Here is an 18,202-nt window from a genome sequence, read left to right on the forward strand (position 1 = left end):
GGAGCATGTGCTTGCTCCGAAATGACTGTGTGTGGCTCAGCCCAGCGCTCCTCAACCCCAGCCCATACCAGGACCCCTTAGAGGGTTGTACCGTGGGGCAACCAATGAGGTACAGAGTGCCAAATAGAGCTCTCTCCTAATCCCAAGATTTCCACCCTTTCCCACCAGCCCCATGCTTCCCCCTCCAGGGGTTACTGAACATTTGCCCCGCACATGGTCTGGGGAGAATGCATACAATGAATTACATGCCAAGAGAGTTTCTGCTTTCTGGAAACCTCCAGGCTAAGAAAGTGTAAGGCTTCTATTCTAAGGCCTCATCTGGTGATTTAGGAGGGCAGGGGAGCCCATTCTTTTGCCCCCTTATCCCCATCAGAGGCCTGCAGAGGTGAGCTATGGTTGGCTTCCAGATTGAGCCAGGAGGAAAGCAGGACTATATGCTGGGTACAAAGACCCTAACTCACCTCAGCAACATGGAAAGAATTTTTTTTGAATTTTATTTATTTATTGTGGTATACAGCAGGTTCTTATTAGTTACCTATTTTATACATATTAGTGTATATATGTCAATCCCAATCTCCCAGTTCATCACACCACCACCACCACCCACCACTTTCCCCCCTTGGTGTCCATACGTTTGTTCTCTACATCTGTGTCTCTATTTCTGCCTTGCAAACCGGTTCATCTGTACCATTTTTCTAGGTTCCACATATAGGCGTTAATATACGATATTTGTTTTTCTCTTTCTGATTTACTTCACTCTGTATGACAGTCTCTAGGTCCATCCACGTCTCTACAAATGACCCAATTTTGTTTCTTTTTATGGCTGAGTAATATTCCATTGTATATATGTACCACATCTTCTTTATCCGTTCATCTGTCAATGGGCACTTAGGTTGCTTCCATGACCTGGCTATTGTAAATAGTGTTACAATGAACACCGAGGTGCATATGTCTTTTTTTTTTTTTTTGGCTGTGTTGGGTCTTCGTTGCTATGCACGGGCTTTCTCTAGTTGCGGCGAGCAGGGGCTGCTCTTCCTTGCGGTGCACGGGCTTCTCATTGTGGTGGTTTCTCTTGTTGCAGAGCACGGGCTCTAGAGGGCAGGCTCAGCAGTTGTGCTACACGGGCTTAGTTGCTCCGTGGCATGTGGGATCTTCCCAGGCCAGGGATCGGACCCGTGTCCCCTGCATTGGCAGGTGGATTCTTAACCACTGCGCCACCAGGGAAGCCCCATGTGTCTCTTTGAATTATGGTTTCCTCTGGGTATATGCCCAGTAGTGGGATTGCTGGGTCATATGGTAATTCTATTTTTAGTTTTTTTTTTAACATCTTTATTGGAGTATAATTGCTTTACAGTGTTGTGTTAGTTTCTGCTTTATAACAAAGTGAATCAGCTATACATATACATATGTCCCCATATCTCTTCCCTCTTGCGTCTCCCTCCCTCCCACCCTCCCTATCCCACCCCTCCAGGTGGTCACAAAGCACCTGAGCTGATCTCCCTGTGCTATGCGGCTGCTTCCCACTAGCTATCTATTTTACATTTGGTAGTGTATATATGTCCATGCCACTCTCTCACTTCATCCCACCTTACCCTTCTCCCTCCCTGTGTCCTCAAGTCCATTCTCTACGTCTGCCTTTATTCTTGGGAATATTATCTTTGAATGGAGTGTAGGGTAGTACCCAGTGCACTGGATTAGGAGTCAGGACTGGATTCACATCCCAGCTTAACTATTTATTAACTGTGAGCAGATTATCTCTCCTTTCTGAGCTTCAGTTTCCTCATCTGTAAAATGGGGTTAATAACCCACTTAGAATCCTGCAGCACTCCAGTCATCAGCCAGGACCCTGCTAGAATGTAATTTAGGGCATGAGAAAACAAAAAAGAGAGATTGTAATTCTTTTATACTGTTCTTTAAAAAAAATTGCTATCTAGAAAAGATTGTCACAGAAATGTCCTATAATGACAGTAACCTTAAGAGATCTTCTTGTCCAACCATCTCATTATATTGATGGAAAAACTGAGGCCCAGAGAGAGTAAGGTCTGCCTCAGGTCACCCAAACAATACAGTGCCAGAGGAGTATCCCTTTAACAAGCACCACAAAAGTTGGCTTTCATGAAGAACTGACTTCCGAGGGTCTGCCGGCCCCTAAAAGCCAAAGCCACTGCTCCTGAGAGTTTTCTAATCTAAGAAGAGCTCATCACCAATAGACTTATGTTCATTCCCTCAACTTAGGTTGTGAAGAAAGATTAAAGGTGGCCAACAAGAAGAAATTTGGGGGACAATGGAAATGTTCATTATCTTGATCTTGGTGATGAGTTTATGGGTGCATACATATATCAAAACTCATCAATGGGGCTTCCCTGGTGGCACAGTGGTTGAGAGTCTGCCTGCCGATGCAGGGGACACGGGTTCGTGCCCCGGTCCGGGAAGATCCCACATGCCACGGAGCGGCTGGGCCCGTGAGCCATGGCCACTGAGCCTGCGCGTCCGGAGCCTGTGCTCTGCAATGGGAGAGGCCACAACAGTGAGAGGCCCGTGTACCGCAAAAAAACCCCACAAAAAAACAAAAAACTCATCAACGTTTAAATATGTGTAATTTATTGGCAGTCAAGTGTACCTCAGTAACACTGTAAAAAAAGAGTGGAGGGACCCAAATGTTGAGCTGAGGAAGAGCTTAGCAGGGCCTGAGTATTGCTAACATGGCCTCAAAGTAGCTTTGTTGTTCAAGACCAGCATTGCTTCCACCCCATTTCATGGAGGCGCCACAGGCAGCTTTCTTGGAAGTTGTCATATCTGGGCCTCCTGAAGCCCTGAGGCTCCTTACTGCTGCTCGGCTGCTGCAGAGCATGGGACCCACCAGGCATGGTTCTCAGACTGCATCCTGCTCTTTGGCTTACCCCAGGGTGACATGGCAACCAGTCAGGGATAGGCACAGAACTAACTTTTCTGACTTCTTTCTCCCTAGAGATTCACGGGAAACTTGCAGCTGGAATTGAATGAAAATTCAAAAAGTTCAGGAGTTGATGAAACTGGTTAAGTCATTCGAAAGATTTCTATCACTCCCTCTATAGCCATCTCACTTCCACCCCCTGTCATCTTCCCTCACCTCACAGATTCCTGAGAGGACATATATATAGTACCTAAGATTAGCTTTCAAGCTGCAGAATTGGCTTTTTCTTTCTTTGCTTCCCCAGTTCGACAAATGCTTTTTGAGAATTTATCAATACTATGTGCAAGGCTGGGCCCTGTGGGAAACAAAGATGCCTAAGCCATTCCTCTGCCCTCCACATAAACTCTCAGTCTGGGACACAGTGGGCAAAACATGATGCATGCTGTGAAGGCTGTGCAAGGGCTGGAGCATTGCAAAAAGAGAGGGTGCTCGTTTCTACCCAGGGCCCTGGGGGAGCTTTCATGGGGTGGTACCACAGAGCTGAGCCCTAAAGGACGGGTCATTGCCCATATGAAATGGCATTTGGATGGTGTTTTACATTTTACAAAGTGCTTTTCGTATAATTCTGTCTCATCATCACAACCATTTAAAAAGGTACGTGGGCTGTAGCATTAGGCCCATTTTAGAGACAAGGAAACTGAAGCTCACAGGGGATGAGTCTGGGAGGTATGGCATTCAACCCAGGGCTACAGATCTAACCCTTCTTACTACTCCATGAAGCTGCTTAATAGGCAGAGGCAGGAGGAGCAAGGAAGCCAGAAAACCAGGAGTCTTTGGGCCATGATGGGTATTTTGGTTAATAGGAAAATTAGGATTGTGTAAGGAAGTGGTGGATCACAAGACTGGAAATGATGCTTGGGACCCACTTGTTGGCAGCTTTTAGTGCCAGGCTAAGGGTCTGTGTATGTATCACCTATGTTTTATAAGAATAAGGGTAGATGTTAACTAGGTTTATTGTGGTGATCATTTTGCAAAATATACAAATACTGAATCATTATGCTGTGCCTCTAAAATCAATACAATGTTATATGTCAATTAAAAAAAGAATAGGAGAATATGAAAACAATGTATATATAACTGAGTCACTTTGCTGTATAGTAGAAATTAACAAAACATTTTAAATCAACTACACTTCAATAAAATAAAATAAAAAAAAAGAATAGGGTTAGAATTAGTACTTGGAAGGGAGGTGGGGACCAAACCAGTGATGTATGTAAGGAGCTTCCTTTGCTTTGCTTTTAGGCGCCCAACAAAATAAACAAACAACATTAGGGTGACCCCAGTCCCACTCCTTCAGCCATGAGTAAATTTCCAGAGAAGGTACAAGGAGACACTCATCCAGGTTAAATAACAAAAGCCATTTCCTTCAGAGCAGCTTGCTTTCAAGCTCCCATGGAGGGGGCAGTAAGGTCAGGGAGCAGAAGGCAATGAGAGAGGGTAGGAAGATAAAGGGAGGGCCAGGAAGGGAAGTCAGGCTCCAGGCCACATCCTGACAGCCAGCCGGGCCCAGCCTGAGGCTCTCCAGAGATGCTCTGGCCAGTTTCCCACTAGGACAAATTCAACTTTAATCAATCTGTTTTCCCCTCCAGCTCATTGTTGTTGCAGGCAGAAGAGAAAGCCCTTGTGTTGAGACCTTTTGCTAGTTATCCCAGCAGCAGAGGCAGCAGCATGCACCGGGCAGGAAAGGGCAGGCCCCCACGGAGGCAGTGCAAAGCTCACGTGAGTCAGGGAACCTGGGGCAAATTACTGAGCTTCTCTGAGCCTCAGTTTCCTCAAGTATCAAAGGATACCTGCTGAGCTGGCAGGAGAATTCAAAGAGCTCAATCAGATGGAAGCCCAATGCAGTGCCCGGCTCCCAGGAGGGACTCAATAGATGCTAGCTTCCCCAGTTCCTTCCTGTTGCGCCTAGAACGGCTGCCAGGGGATGCCCGCGACACAACAAAGCAAGATGTCATCTCACGAGCAGAAGCGTCCAAGCCTAGTGTAGATTTCTCTAGGCCAAACAACGTTTAGGAATGCGTCCCATGTCATGTTTCAGGAGGATAAGCGCTGGGATCGTGCATATTAAGGAAGGAAAAGATTTGAAAAATCCTCTTTCCGGAGGGTCCAGGGGTTGGGAGGGAAACTATTAAGTGGAAGAGATTCGACCAAAGCAGAGTAACCTGAGGTTTAGTCACCAGCACTTCTGCCTTGAATTTCAGCAAGGAAAGCATTAGATGAAGCTAATGAGGAAACAAAATATAGTCAATGGCCTAGTTCTCCGTGCTCATGGAAGAGAATATTAGTAGATCTAATAGATCTAATTGATTAGTAAACCTATTCTAGGTTTGTCTCACTGTCACCAGAGATCCAGAAACAGAAAGGTCCCCAGAACCAAATGCTGGTAAATCCTGTCATACAGCCCTCCTGGCAACTGTCTGCACATAAGGCTCTTTTTAGAGAGGCAGGTCACTCTAAGGCAGTGTGTCCCGATCTCCAGTCACCTGTAGGCCACCTTCCCAATTTTTATCACAGCCACAAACCACCTGAACTATTACTTAACTCATAATTTTCCTTTAAAGTTCTCACTCTTTCACTTAAAGAAACTGTGTATCGCTCATGTAAATGGAAAACCACTACCATGTGCCCTAAATTAAAGAAAACCATGAAAACAAATGCACTGCTATTAAAATAAAAATACTTATTCCCGTCCCATCTAAAAGCCTGAGCTGTACCCCCACTCCCAGGGCAACATGGGCCCACCTCGGGAAGCTGACTCTAAAGAACAAGATCGCTGCCTTGAGGATGAAGCCTACTCCAAGACGGACCTGGCAGCCAAGCTCCTGCCCCAACAGAACACCAGGCTGTAGTGGGAAGGCTCTGATGAACAGCTGGTTTGGAACATGGTGTCTTTGGGTTTTGCCCTGGAATCTCCTCTCAGATTATGGTAAGTCAAATGGTACTTACCACCTAGGGACAGGCAGAGAGCTGGGCCAGAAGGCAGGCAGGTAAGGGAGCAGCCGCAGTGCCCTGGCTCTTGATGGTTCAGACTGCATCCCTTTCGGATCCAAAACTTGCACTCAGGAAACTTGTCTATTTAATATGTTGCTAATTGAACGAAGATCCCGTGTGCCACAACTAAGACATGGTGCAGCCAAATAAATAAATAAATATTTTTTAAATGTTGCCAACTGTATTTTTTTGGCAATGATTTCCTCCTTGCTCTCCTGCATTATTTTATAAACTTCCTGTTGAGAATACCAGATGTCTCAGGAGCTCAAAGAGAAGGATGTGGGTCTGGTCCTCAGGTGGGCTAACAACCAGCACGCCCGAGGCCACGTGGGGTAGTGTGGACAGTGGAGTCAGTGAGAGGATTCCAGGAGGAAGATGAAACTGAAGAAATGCATCCCTTCTCCACCTGGAAATCCTCCTACTACAGTTCTTGCTTGCTAAGAACTTGGAGGGGCTTCCTTTTTGTTCTTTTGTTTTTCATGAGGGTCACCAGCTCTTTACATTCATTCAGAGATCAGACAGCAAAGGAAGCTCCTGGACAACATCTTTAGTGACAAATTTGGGCATTTTGATAGCTACCCTCTCATAGATCTATTTTCTATTCCTCATCTTATCCTAATGAACAACAGGCAGGTTTTAAAGAAGGCACAGAGCTGCTTGATAGACAAATAAAAACAAGCTTTTTGCATGGAGAGAGGGGCAGATTTATCTACTCTTTTGACCAGAAAATGGGTTCAAAGAAATTTGCCACCTCCTGCCTTTTCTCTTCTTCTCCATTCCCTGAGTCTTTTCCTCTCCAGGATGGCTGGCTGGCTGTCGCAGTAGGGTGGGACTATATGGGCCAGAGATGATAGAAAACAGAGAATCAGAGATGTCTAGAGTTGAGGAAGGCCAGGTCTACAACCATGGGCAGAGAGTAGAGGAAGACTGCAGGACTGGCTGGCTGCCGGCTTGCAGCCTTCAAAGTGTGTGGAGAGACCAGAGGTAACTGATTATACACCAAAGACTTCTTTAAGTCAAGGCAATCCTAACATACAAAACAATGGGCATGTCCAACTTCCTAGTGTGCCTGGAAATCAAAGTTAAATGCACAGCCTCATAGGCAAGCCAAAAACTTACCTGTCCAGCACATGAAAAGATGCTCAGCATGAGTAGCCATTAGGGAAATGCAATTCCAAATCACAATGAGGTACCACTTTGCACCCATTAGGGTGGCCATCATTTTTTTAAAAGGTAAAAATAGCAAGTGTTGGTGACGATGTGGAGAAATGGGAACCCTTGTGGTACATCACTGGTGGCAATGTGAGGTGATGCAGCCACTGTTTAAAACCGTATGGGGGGCCCTCAAAAATACCCCAAAGAATTGAAAGCAGGGACTCAAATAGATATTTGTACACCCGTGTTCAAAGCAGCATTATTCACAATAGCCAAGAGGTGGAAGCAACTCAAGTAACCAGCAATGGATAAACACAATGTGGTATACACATTCAGTGGAATATGATTCAGCCCTTAAAAGGAAGGAAATTCTGACACATGCTACGACACGGATGAACCCTGAAGATATTATGCTACGTGAAATAAGTCAGACGCAAAAGGACAAATGTTGTATGGTTCCATTTATATGAGGTACATAGAAGAATCAAATTCATAGAGTCAGACAGTAGAATAGTGGTTTATAAGGGGTTGGGGGAGGAGGAAATGGGGTATTACTGTTTAATGGGTACAGAGTTTCAGTTCTGGAAGATAAAAATGTTCTGGAGACAGATGCACAACAATGGGAATGTACTTAATGCCACTGAACTGTACATTTAAAAATGCTTAAAATGGTACATTTTATGTTATGTATGTTTTATCGCATGCACAAAAAGAACGTGCCTGCCTAGTACTAAAGGCAAATGAAGAGAAGGGACATGGAGTTATCCCAGCTCACTAAGGCTCTCACCCCTGCTAATAACCCACCGAGGGGGCAGGGGATGTACCACTCCAGGTGCTCACTGGAAAGGGGACCTGAAGCAAGGATGAAAGCGAGGGGCCCCTCTGCATCTCTGCAGGAGGCAGGCAGTATTGCAGTAGACAGGGAAGGAGGTAAGATAAGGAGAAACAAGGAAATACGGAGCCAGGAGGACTGTGCACGGGGAGGGGAGAGGAAGAGCTGCTGGGCAGCAGGAGGCCATGGTGGGTGCTACCTACAGACAAGTATTTATTCTCCCCAGTGGGAAACTCTGGGGCTTCCAGCAGCTCCCCTTAATCCAAACAAACCCCAACAAGAGGGAAGCCATCCACCCCCTTCGCCTATTCCATGAGTGGCTGTTTAAGTGCAGGCTCTGTGCTAAGGGCTGGTGGTGTCAAGAAGGAAACAGAGATGAACCGTGCTCTCAGGGAACTCACAGACTTGTAATAAGGAAAACAGGCAAATACACTACTAACTAGAACCCAAGGGAAAAGGTCCCAGAGGCCCTAGAACAAATCCGAGCAAACGTTGTGGAACGGATAGAAGGGAGAAATGCTGTCCGGCTGAATAGGCTGAGGGGACCTCGTGAAGGAGGTGGCCTTTAAGTTGGGCATTGAGAGCTGGGCAGATGGGGTCTGTGATTTTTTGTTTATTTGTTCTTCTTGAGAAATAAGCTCTATGCTCATCATTTATAATATCCCAGATTGACTTTCCTCAACCTTTTTCTTACACAGCAGAGCTTTATGTCAGCTTTATATCTAAAACCTTTGAACAAATTAGCTTACATAGGCTCTCAGTGCAGGTAAGACTTGGACATGTGACCACAAAGGTACCGATTACCATATCAAATATTGATCATCCAAATATACTTAGACACACAGAGTTGGAAATTGGCAATTTGCAAATGGAATTTGACACCACACCAGTGTCTGTGAGATGTCAAATACACAAATAAAACTGAAAACATTGTATCCACTATCTATATATTTTTTCAACATGATGCCAGGTGTACAGTCATTTGGAGATTATATATATATATAAACATATTCAGTCTGTGGGGCTAATATGTGGCATTGGAATGTTGAACATTGTAAAAGATGAATTGTTGAAGTCTTTGAATACCAAGCTCAGGAGTTTGGACTCAACTTGAGTGCCACCATCAAAATGAGCATTTACCCCTCTCCCCATCACACTACAGGCTACACTCAATATCAGGATATGCCAGAAATCAGTAGGCTGTGGCTGATGCCAACCCTGAAGAAATGGCCACATAGCTTAGTGTGGGAATGACAAACAGAGCTGTGCAAGTCAGGTCACAGGGATGGGGAGAGCTTAAAAGCCACAAGAAGGACCCACCATGTCACAGGTAGGAGCAGAGCTGTGGCACAGATGCTCACCCAGGCCCTTAGGAAGCTGTAAGGCACGTGCCACTGCTGGGCATTTATAGTGGCAGGAATCCCTGGGGGCAGAAGGACACAAGGACTTCTCCCTATAGCAGCCATCGGCTGCTGATGCAAACTCCAGCTGGAACTGGGGCAAAAAGTCCAGCTCTCCTCCAGTTTTTAACCCCGTCCCCCAGTCCTCCACCCTCAGGCTCACTAACTCCTCTGCTTTTTTTTCAGTCCCACTGCACCAGCAGGCAAAATACCATGGCAACCTGCCCTGAACAGGGAGCTGGGAATGCTCTGTACTGCTGGCCAGGTTGGGTCTAGCTGGGCATTGGGACCAGCCACTGCTGCAGCTCCTTAGCCTTGCCTTCTTGCCTTCCCCCGCAGGCTTCCTCTTCCTCTGGAAGCTAGCCTTTGCCTCTCGCCTAGGCCAGCTGGGCAGCCAGCAGGTACCTGGCATACATCCCTGGCTGGACAAACTAGTGGCTACACCTACTGGCCAAAGGATTCCAGGTGGAAAAAAATACTCTGATGGATGGAGCAGAGGTCTGCAGAAATCCAAGAAATAGATAATCCAGATCCACCACTTGCAATGCAAAAGCACATGCTCAGGTGGCCGCACTCTCTACCCCTACAGACGGCCTGGCCCTCCCGGCTGCCTGGGGCCTCCTGCTGCTGGCCTGCAGACACTGGTGTGATCTGGAGAGGCCAGAGGTCACACAGCAGGCCCCGGGGAAGTGTGCTGCCCCCTCCCCACCCCCAGGCCTGCTATGTGGCATCCCAGGGAAAGGAAAAACAGTCCCCCACCCCTGGTCTCTGCTTCCTGGTCTCCGCTCCCTGTGTGTGGCTTGGTGTGTGGAAGGGGCAGGGGGGATTTTGACTTTCTGATGAGCTTATGTGTTCAGGCTGTGGGATCTTGGCCTTTCCGCTTGCAGGCAGGGCTGAGTGATTCCTGCTTTACCCAAGTGGCAGACGGGGTGGAGAGTAGGCCAAGTCAGAGGGCAAGCTGGAGATTTGATGTGTGGCAGTGATTGCCTGAGAGGATGGCAAGGAACAGCCACCTCTGGGTTGGGGTGGGGGAGCTCAGTTATTGCCTGGTGAAGTGGCCTGGAGTTTTTCATCCCTATCTGTGAGCCAAGCAAGTCTGGGACAAAGCGACTCACTCCTCCACCGCAATATCTCCAGCCAGGGAAGTTCAGAGGTGCTAAGCTACTGGGTGGTGCCCAGACTGTACAGGTCCCTAGAGCCTGTTTGGGTTCATCCTGGCCCAAATCTCTGGCCTGTGTCTTTCCCACCCTTCATCACCTAACGTATTCCTCTCCATCCTTCCTAACTCTTCTCTGACCTCCTCTCCTCCAGGAAACCTACCCCAAAGTCCTTCTCAGTCAAGCCCAGCCCAGGGTCCTCTCTCTCAGCACCCTGAATGACCTCTGTCACGGGGGCTCTGACAGAACAGTACTAACATTTTATTTGATCATGTGAAGGCATTTTAAAAACTGCTATTTACTATAATCAAGATTTCATAAATAAGAGGATGTTTTAACTTCAAAAAGTTGGAATGACAATTTCAGAATTTAAAAACCTGAACACATTTGGCTTTACGAAAAATTACAGCATCATTTTTCACTTTTTTAGCTCAGAAGAGTGAAAACCTTATGAAGGATGAGCACCAGGTTGCGTCTGGGAACTACAGGCCTAGACACCAAGTAGATAAATAAAAGCCTGTCTTGGAGGACACGTGAGTACTTCCTCCACATTTGGATGGCACTCTGAAGTTTACCAAGCCACCTGTACATGCTCACTACCCTCTGCCTTGGAGGTATCATTTCCATTTTACACATGAGGAAAACTGAGGTTCAGAAAAATGAAATCACTTACCCAAAGCCACACAGGTAAGGAAGACCCCCAATCCATAATCTCCTAGGCTTCAACACAGTGGTATCTGCAATTCAACTTAACAAGCATTTATTGAGAACAGACTCCTACCAAGTACAGTATTGTTCTGTCAGATGCAAAATTGAAGACAGCGTGTCCCACGTCCTCACAGAGCTCACAGGGAAGCAGGGACATGACAGATAACTGGGATTACATCACCACCTCTCCAGGTTGTTGTGACAAGGAATGACATGACTTATGAAGGCCCCTAGCATGAGGCCAGGCATCTAGTAGGCATTCAATAAATATTAGTTTCCTCACTTCCTTTCCTTCTTCAAAGCATCAGGGAGGGATGTGGAAAACAGCCCAGCTGCCAACAAGTGCCCATGCCTCCCAGCCCCAGTGCAGTCTGCTTTGGAGCCCAGGAAAAGTGCTGGGGAGTTGTGTCCCTTAACATTTAGTACAGTTCATCCCAGTCTTTGTGGTTTGTTTCTGGGAGCTAAGGATAGGTGCATCTGAGGGATGAGGTTAGGAAAGGAGGCCCATGGCCCAAGAAAGCTTCTCAGTGGGCCAAGAGTCAAGGAGCAGCTTGAGTGAGAAGAGGGAGAGGTCTGGTGGGTGGTGAGGGGCAGGAATCCTTCACTCCTGGTGTGTGAGAAGGCTGAGCATGGGGCGGGAGAGAGCAGATGAAGAGGCCATTGTTTAATTTTGCCAGAATGGAAGGGAAGGAGGAGCCAGAGCAGAAAACAAGGGGAGTGAGGGAGGTTGGGTGCCCAGTTAAAGGGTCTGAGGCTGAGGATGGAGGTTTGCCAAGTCCTCGAGTCTCCAGTGAGCATTCCTGTCGAGACCAGCTACCACACGGGGAAATCCTTGGCAACCTCTCCACTGACAATGCAAATAGAAAAGAAAGGCCGATGGTGAGTCAGGCCCTGTGCTGGGCCCTTGATCACACGTGCAATTTCTATGGAGTCTCACAACTCTGGAGCAGGACGCGGTACTAGCCCCATTTTACCAATGAAGAAACTGAGGCTCAGAGAGATCAGGAAACTTGCCCAAGCTCACGCAGCTAGCAAGTGATAGAATGGGAGTGAATGCTTTAAAATCCACACTCTTCTACAAAATCCACACTCTGCTCCAATCAAATTATTTTACTTATCCAGTTATCCAGTTAGCAGAAAAGCTATAAGTGACTTTTGAGAAAGACCTGAGAAATGGAAATATGTTGTGAAGATCATTTGAAGAGTCCAGATGTGAAACAATATGGGCTTCAACCAAGGCAGCAGTAATAGAGCTGGAAAGGACAAGACAGATGTGAATGTGAAGCCAGATGATGGCTCCTTTTCAGTCTCTTTGGCGGGCTCATCGTTTTCTACCTACCTCTTGGCATTCACCAAGGTTTGCTCCTAGTGTCCACACTCTGTACTGCTTCCCTCTATGATCCTGTTCACAACCACTGCTGGGCACCTCTATATGTGGTCTTCAACCGCCAGTGTTCTGGTAAACCAGTTGGGACAGGAGTGGGGGAGGGGACACCAATATGTAGCATTTGCCAACTTCCTTCCTTGCTATAAACACTTTCATCATAACCAATTAGAAGTAAGCAATGGTTTGGGCTTCCCTGGTGGCGCAGTGGTTGAGAGTCTGCCTGCCGATGCAGGGGACACGGGTTCGTGCCCCGGTCCGGGAAGATCCCACATGCCGCGGAATGGCTGGGCCCGTGAGCCATGGCCGCTGAGGCCTGTGTGTCCGGAGCCTGTGCTCTGCAACAGGAGAGGCCACAACAGTGAGGGGCCCGTGTACCGAAAAGAAAAAAAAAAGAAGTAAGCAATGGTTTGATGACCAGCTTGCAAAATTCCTCAATATTTAAACAACAGTTCTTGCAGCTCCAGAACACCACTGAATCCACCCAGCCCTCTCCTATAAACTCTAGGTCCACATAGCTGAATAGCCTGCTGCTTACTTGACCCCTACTCTTGGATGTTTCAGTGGCACCTAAAAATTAACATGCCCGAAACTGAATGCATGATCATTCCCCACAAAACCGCATCTTCTTCTGGGTTCTCCAGAATATAACCATCTATCTACCTGGATGTGCAAGACAGAATGCTAGGAGCCTTTCTGGACATCTCTTTCTCTATCTCTTTGATCCTCACACTCAATCTGTCACCAGATTCTATTGAGTTTCCTTCCTCAATAGCTCTGGAATCCTTCCGTGGCCCCAAGGTTACCACCCAAGTCCAAGCCACCATTCCAGATCTCTCTCCCAGACTCTGGCAGTTGTCCCTTGACTGGTCTCCTCCAAAGCAATCTCCACACTGAAGCCAGAGTTGCCAGAGGGACCGGTTCATAATGCAGATGTGAACATGTCACCGCCTGCTTGGAAATGTTCAAGGGCAAGACTGAAAGAGGACTGCAGGCCTCACACAGGGCTTCAGGCCTCCCTCACATGTGCGCCTGTCACTCCGCCAAGTCACTTGAATACGCTATGTTCCCTCCCACCACAGGGTCTTTGCACGAGTTCTTTCTTCTGTTTGGAATGCTGTTCCTTCCCTTATTTGCCTAATTAACTCCTATTCATCCTTCATATTTCATCTCATCTCCCTCAGAGAAGCTTTCTCTGACTTGCCTGACTTGGTCAAATCCCCTATAATATAGGCTTCCCTAGTATGTATACATTTGTCTATGTGGTTATTTGGCTGTTATCTGCCTCCTCCATGGGACTGTGAACTCCATGAGGGCAGAGACTGGGTCTGGTTTTGTGGATCATTCTACCTCGAGTTCCTAGCACAAATTATATCCTCAGTAATTCCTGAGAAAAGTACTGAATGCGTGAATGAATAAGCGAATGAATGACTCCACAGAAGAGTCAGCAGAAAACCCCAGAGTGAGGCTACCTGAGTTTGGATCCCAGCTCTGCCACTTACCAGTTGTGCAGCCCTGGTCAAGTTACTTATCTCTCCTGTGCCTCAGTTTCCGCCTCTGGAAAACTGAGATGATAAAAGCAGTCGTTATGAGAATTAAATAAGCAAATATTTGTAAAGCACTTAAACAGTGCTGGGCACATGATGAGGTATATAAGTGTATAAGGTGTTCACTTAAATAAATAAACAAACAAGTTCTCCTGTCTCATTGGCTCAATGGCAAGCAAGAATGCATTTGTTTTCCAGAGAGGTCCAAGACTCCAGACCTCAAGTTTGGCTGTAGCAAGCCGTCAACTTCAGCCTCTGTGGGCAGAGAAGAAAAGCCGAGGTCTGTGGAGCCCAACTGACCTGACTTGACTCCTCCCTCCCTCTCCTCCTACCTCGAATCCATCAGGAAGTGCTGTCAGCTCTACCTGAGACACAAACCCCAAATCTGTCTTCCTTGGTTCTCTCACCCTCAGCTAAGTCACCATTGTGATATCCCCACTTCCACTCTTGTTCCCTTAGAAGCCATTCTTCACACAGTGGCCAGGTTGAGCCAAAGAGAACACCAATCAGATCTCATCACTCTCCGGCTCAAAGCCCTCCGCAGGCTTCTCATCACTCCTAGAGTGAAATCCAAACTCCTCCCCACAGCTCCCAGGGCACTCCACCACACAGTCCTGCCTACCTCCTCAGTCTCACCTCTCAGCCTGCTCCAGCCGTAGTCAGCCATGCTCAATGGTTTCTCAAAGCACTGTGCTCTCTGTTGATTCTGGCCATTTGCGATGCTATGCCTTCTAGTTGGATCACATTTTTCCTACCATAGCTTTCACTCGGCTGACGCCTGCTCCTCCTCTGGATCCAGCCCAGGCATCACTTCCTCTGGAAAGCCTTTGCTGCCTCCCCACCTCCTGCCCATGGCTGTAATGGATGCCCTCCTCTGTACTCCCATAGCATCAATTTCTTCTCCATCACAGTAAGTGCCACCCTGTTCTATCCCTGCCTGCTTACTTGTCTGTAACACACACCCCCACGGCTGCTGAAGCTGCTGAAGGCAGCGACCTGCTCTTGTTCACAGCTGCATGTCCAGCATCCAGCACAGGGCTTGTCAGAGAGCAGGTGGTTCAATACATTTTTGTTGAGCAAATCCTGACTTCCCCATTCCCTAGGTAAGTGCCCTTGGGTAAATTCTCTCTGAGCCTGTTTCCCCAACTGTAAAATGGGAGGACCGTACTTTGCCAAGCTGTCATGAGGATTAAATGAGATAACATACATAAAGCACACAACACAGAGTAAGCACTCAATAAATGGCCGCTATTGTTGGATAACAACTGGTCAGGAGAAAGAAAAACAAGGCTCTCCTCCCTGCTATCCCATATCCACACCCATCCTGCTTTGCTGCCCACCCCCACCGGCCCATCCTGTCTTCAATCTCTTGAATAAAGCTAGAAAACCTGACCCAGCAAAAATAATCCCCTTCAGTAAACTCTTGGGAGAGAACTATCTTCTGTATCCACAACACACCCTTGGCTCAGTCTCCAGTGGACCAGCCCCAGGTTGGAGGTCTGGCTTTGCTTTTCACCCCATCCAGATATTTACAGTGTAAACCTTGGATGATGGGGAGGGGCACACAGACTGTGCCAAGAAACCTCAGGAAGGAACTCACACTGGGTCTCCACACAGTAATGCACACTGTTCTGGAATGGGAATGGGACATGAAAATGCTTTGTCGGCTGTGAGATAGAAGAAAGGGATCTTCTCTTCAGTGAGATGGACATGCAGAGGCTGTGTAGCTCTCTCCCAGCTCTGACTGTAGTCTGCTCTATCTAGCAGAGAAAAGACCCAAGTTCTAGTTCGAGCTCCATCTTAACTATTCTGTCTTTATGGTGAAAGAAGGGAATAATCTTGGATGCCCCATCTCCCACTTCTAAACTGCAGCTGAACTGGAACCTCCAATTGGTGACCCCCAACTGTCTCAGTGTTGACATTCAATTCCAATAAATATGTATTGGTTACCTAATGCCTCTTTGACTCAAACTCAGAAAGTTGTCTTCTGATACATGTCACATGTACATTTTATACAATCAATATGTACCTACGGGCTTCCCTGATGGCGCAGTGATTGAGAGTCCGCCTGCCGATGCAGGGGACATGGGTTCGTGCCCTGGTCCGGGAAGATCCCACATGCGGTGGAGCAGCTAGGCCCGTGAGCCATGGCCGCTGAGCCTGCGTGTCCAGAGCCTGTGCTCCACAACGGGAGAGGCCACAACAGTGAGAGGCCCGTGTACCACAAAAAATATATATATATATATGTACCTACTATTTTGCTCTTTTTCACTTAGCATTATTCTGTACAAATATTTTCTCGTAACAGCAGAGTTCAGAAAGTATCAAATTTGGTGACCATATCATAGCCAAATGTACTAAAATGAAAACTCACAGTCTGCTTAGTCAAATCCCTATAATTGGCTGTTTGGGTTGTTTCTATTTGTTGCTATAATAAATAGCACTTTGTACAATTTACTTTTGGAAATTTCCTCTTCTGGATTTTTTTCTCTGGATGTGAATTCACTTTCAGAACTACTTCAGAAAACATACATGAAAATCAAAGATCCAAAGGCAGGAATGATTTCTTCCATGGAGAAGCAGGCCTATCCATTCACTCCCCCCTCAGGCCTTGAAGTAGAGCCACAGGTAGAAACTACTCACGTGGCAGTAACAGAATGGGACAGTACCACACTCCACCAGAGTCTTCCTTTAAGCTGAGGGAAGCCGAGCTGAGAGAGCCTACATAATCAGTCTGACCTTCCAATTGAGAGTCAAGGGCACTTAGGTGCAATCGTGCGAGCACAGGGAAGATGGCTCTTTCTGGAAACCTCTTGGTCTCAGGCCTTCCACATCTCAGAATCTAACTCAAACTCGGAGCAGGCTACTTATTTCTCTAAACTAGTCTTTATTGAGTTCTTTGGTAGATATTGCAAGGTGCCTATCTAACAGCCATTCCCTCCACCTTCATGCTTGCTAACAGAACTTCAATTTGTTCACGTAGCTGGTACAGATCCTTTCCCTGATACGAAAGGACCTTTGCCAGTTCCAGTCCCAGGTTTGAATTATAAGTGTTCTAAACCAGTTATTGGTCTAAGAGTGAGCACACGACACAGTTCTGGCTAATGAGATGTAAGGGGTAGTCTCCTGGGAAAGTCTCCTCATTCCAAATAACAGGACAAAATCCCCTGAGGAGAAGCGCTTTGCTCCTTACTCCTTCTTCCTGATAGAGTGCAAATGTGATAGTCAGAGATGCAACAGTCATTTTGTGACCATGAGGCAACAAGTATGAGGGTGAAAGCCAATTCACCATGGATGGTGGAGCAGGCAAACATTGCCTCTAAACTTTTTGTTATGTGGAAAAAATAAACCTCTATTTGTTTAAGCCACTACAGGTTGGGTTTTCTGTAACCTGCATCCCAAAGCGTACCCAACTGTACCTACCATGCACCTAGCACTTTGCTAAGCACCAATGAGGTTACAAAAGAAATGGAAAACACACTTCTTTACCTCAGAAAGTTGAGTCTACTTAGGGAGACACACACATATACACACACCCCACAAATAGCACTATATGAAATATAAGCAAGTGACCAAATGGAAAAGGCTGAGGAAACTGTTTTAGTCAAGGTATATAGGAAAGAGCCAGAGCTAGAAATAAGCACAGTATATCTGAGGAACAGTAAAGACCTACGTGGGTTCTAGAAGGGAAATGGAAGATATGGGCAGATCTTAGGCTGAGGTTATATTCCAAGGACTGAGAACTGTTCATTCAGGAGTTTGGCCATGTTCTGATACTCACTGCAGAACCAATCTGGCAGAAATTCATGGCAAAAGTTATCCTGGAGGAAGATTCACTGGATGGTGAGGTGTAGGCTGAGGCTGTGACACTCAAATGGGTGATGACAGCTTAAAGGGACACAGTGCAAGAGATACTCTGAAGGGAGAATTAACAGGACTTGGTCAGTGATTGAGCATGAAAAGGGGAGAGACAGAGAGAAAGAGAGAGAACATGAGAGCTCTCAAAAGAGACCAGGAAGTTAAAGAAAGGAGATGAGGCTTTTGACTTTGATCTGTCGAGATGACAGCTGATTAG

General features: G+C 46.8%; 1 long non-coding RNA gene across 1 annotated transcript in view; it reads right to left on the minus strand.

The window, feature by feature from the left end:
- The window catches only part of LOC132513400 (uncharacterized), a 127,640-nt gene that overhangs the window by 74,678 nt on the left and 34,760 nt on the right, over positions 1-18,202 (minus strand). The window lies entirely within an intron of this gene.

Source organism: Lagenorhynchus albirostris, chromosome X (assembly GCF_949774975.1).
Source record: "Lagenorhynchus albirostris chromosome X, mLagAlb1.1, whole genome shotgun sequence".
Taxonomy (NCBI): domain Eukaryota; kingdom Metazoa; phylum Chordata; class Mammalia; order Artiodactyla; family Delphinidae; genus Lagenorhynchus; species Lagenorhynchus albirostris.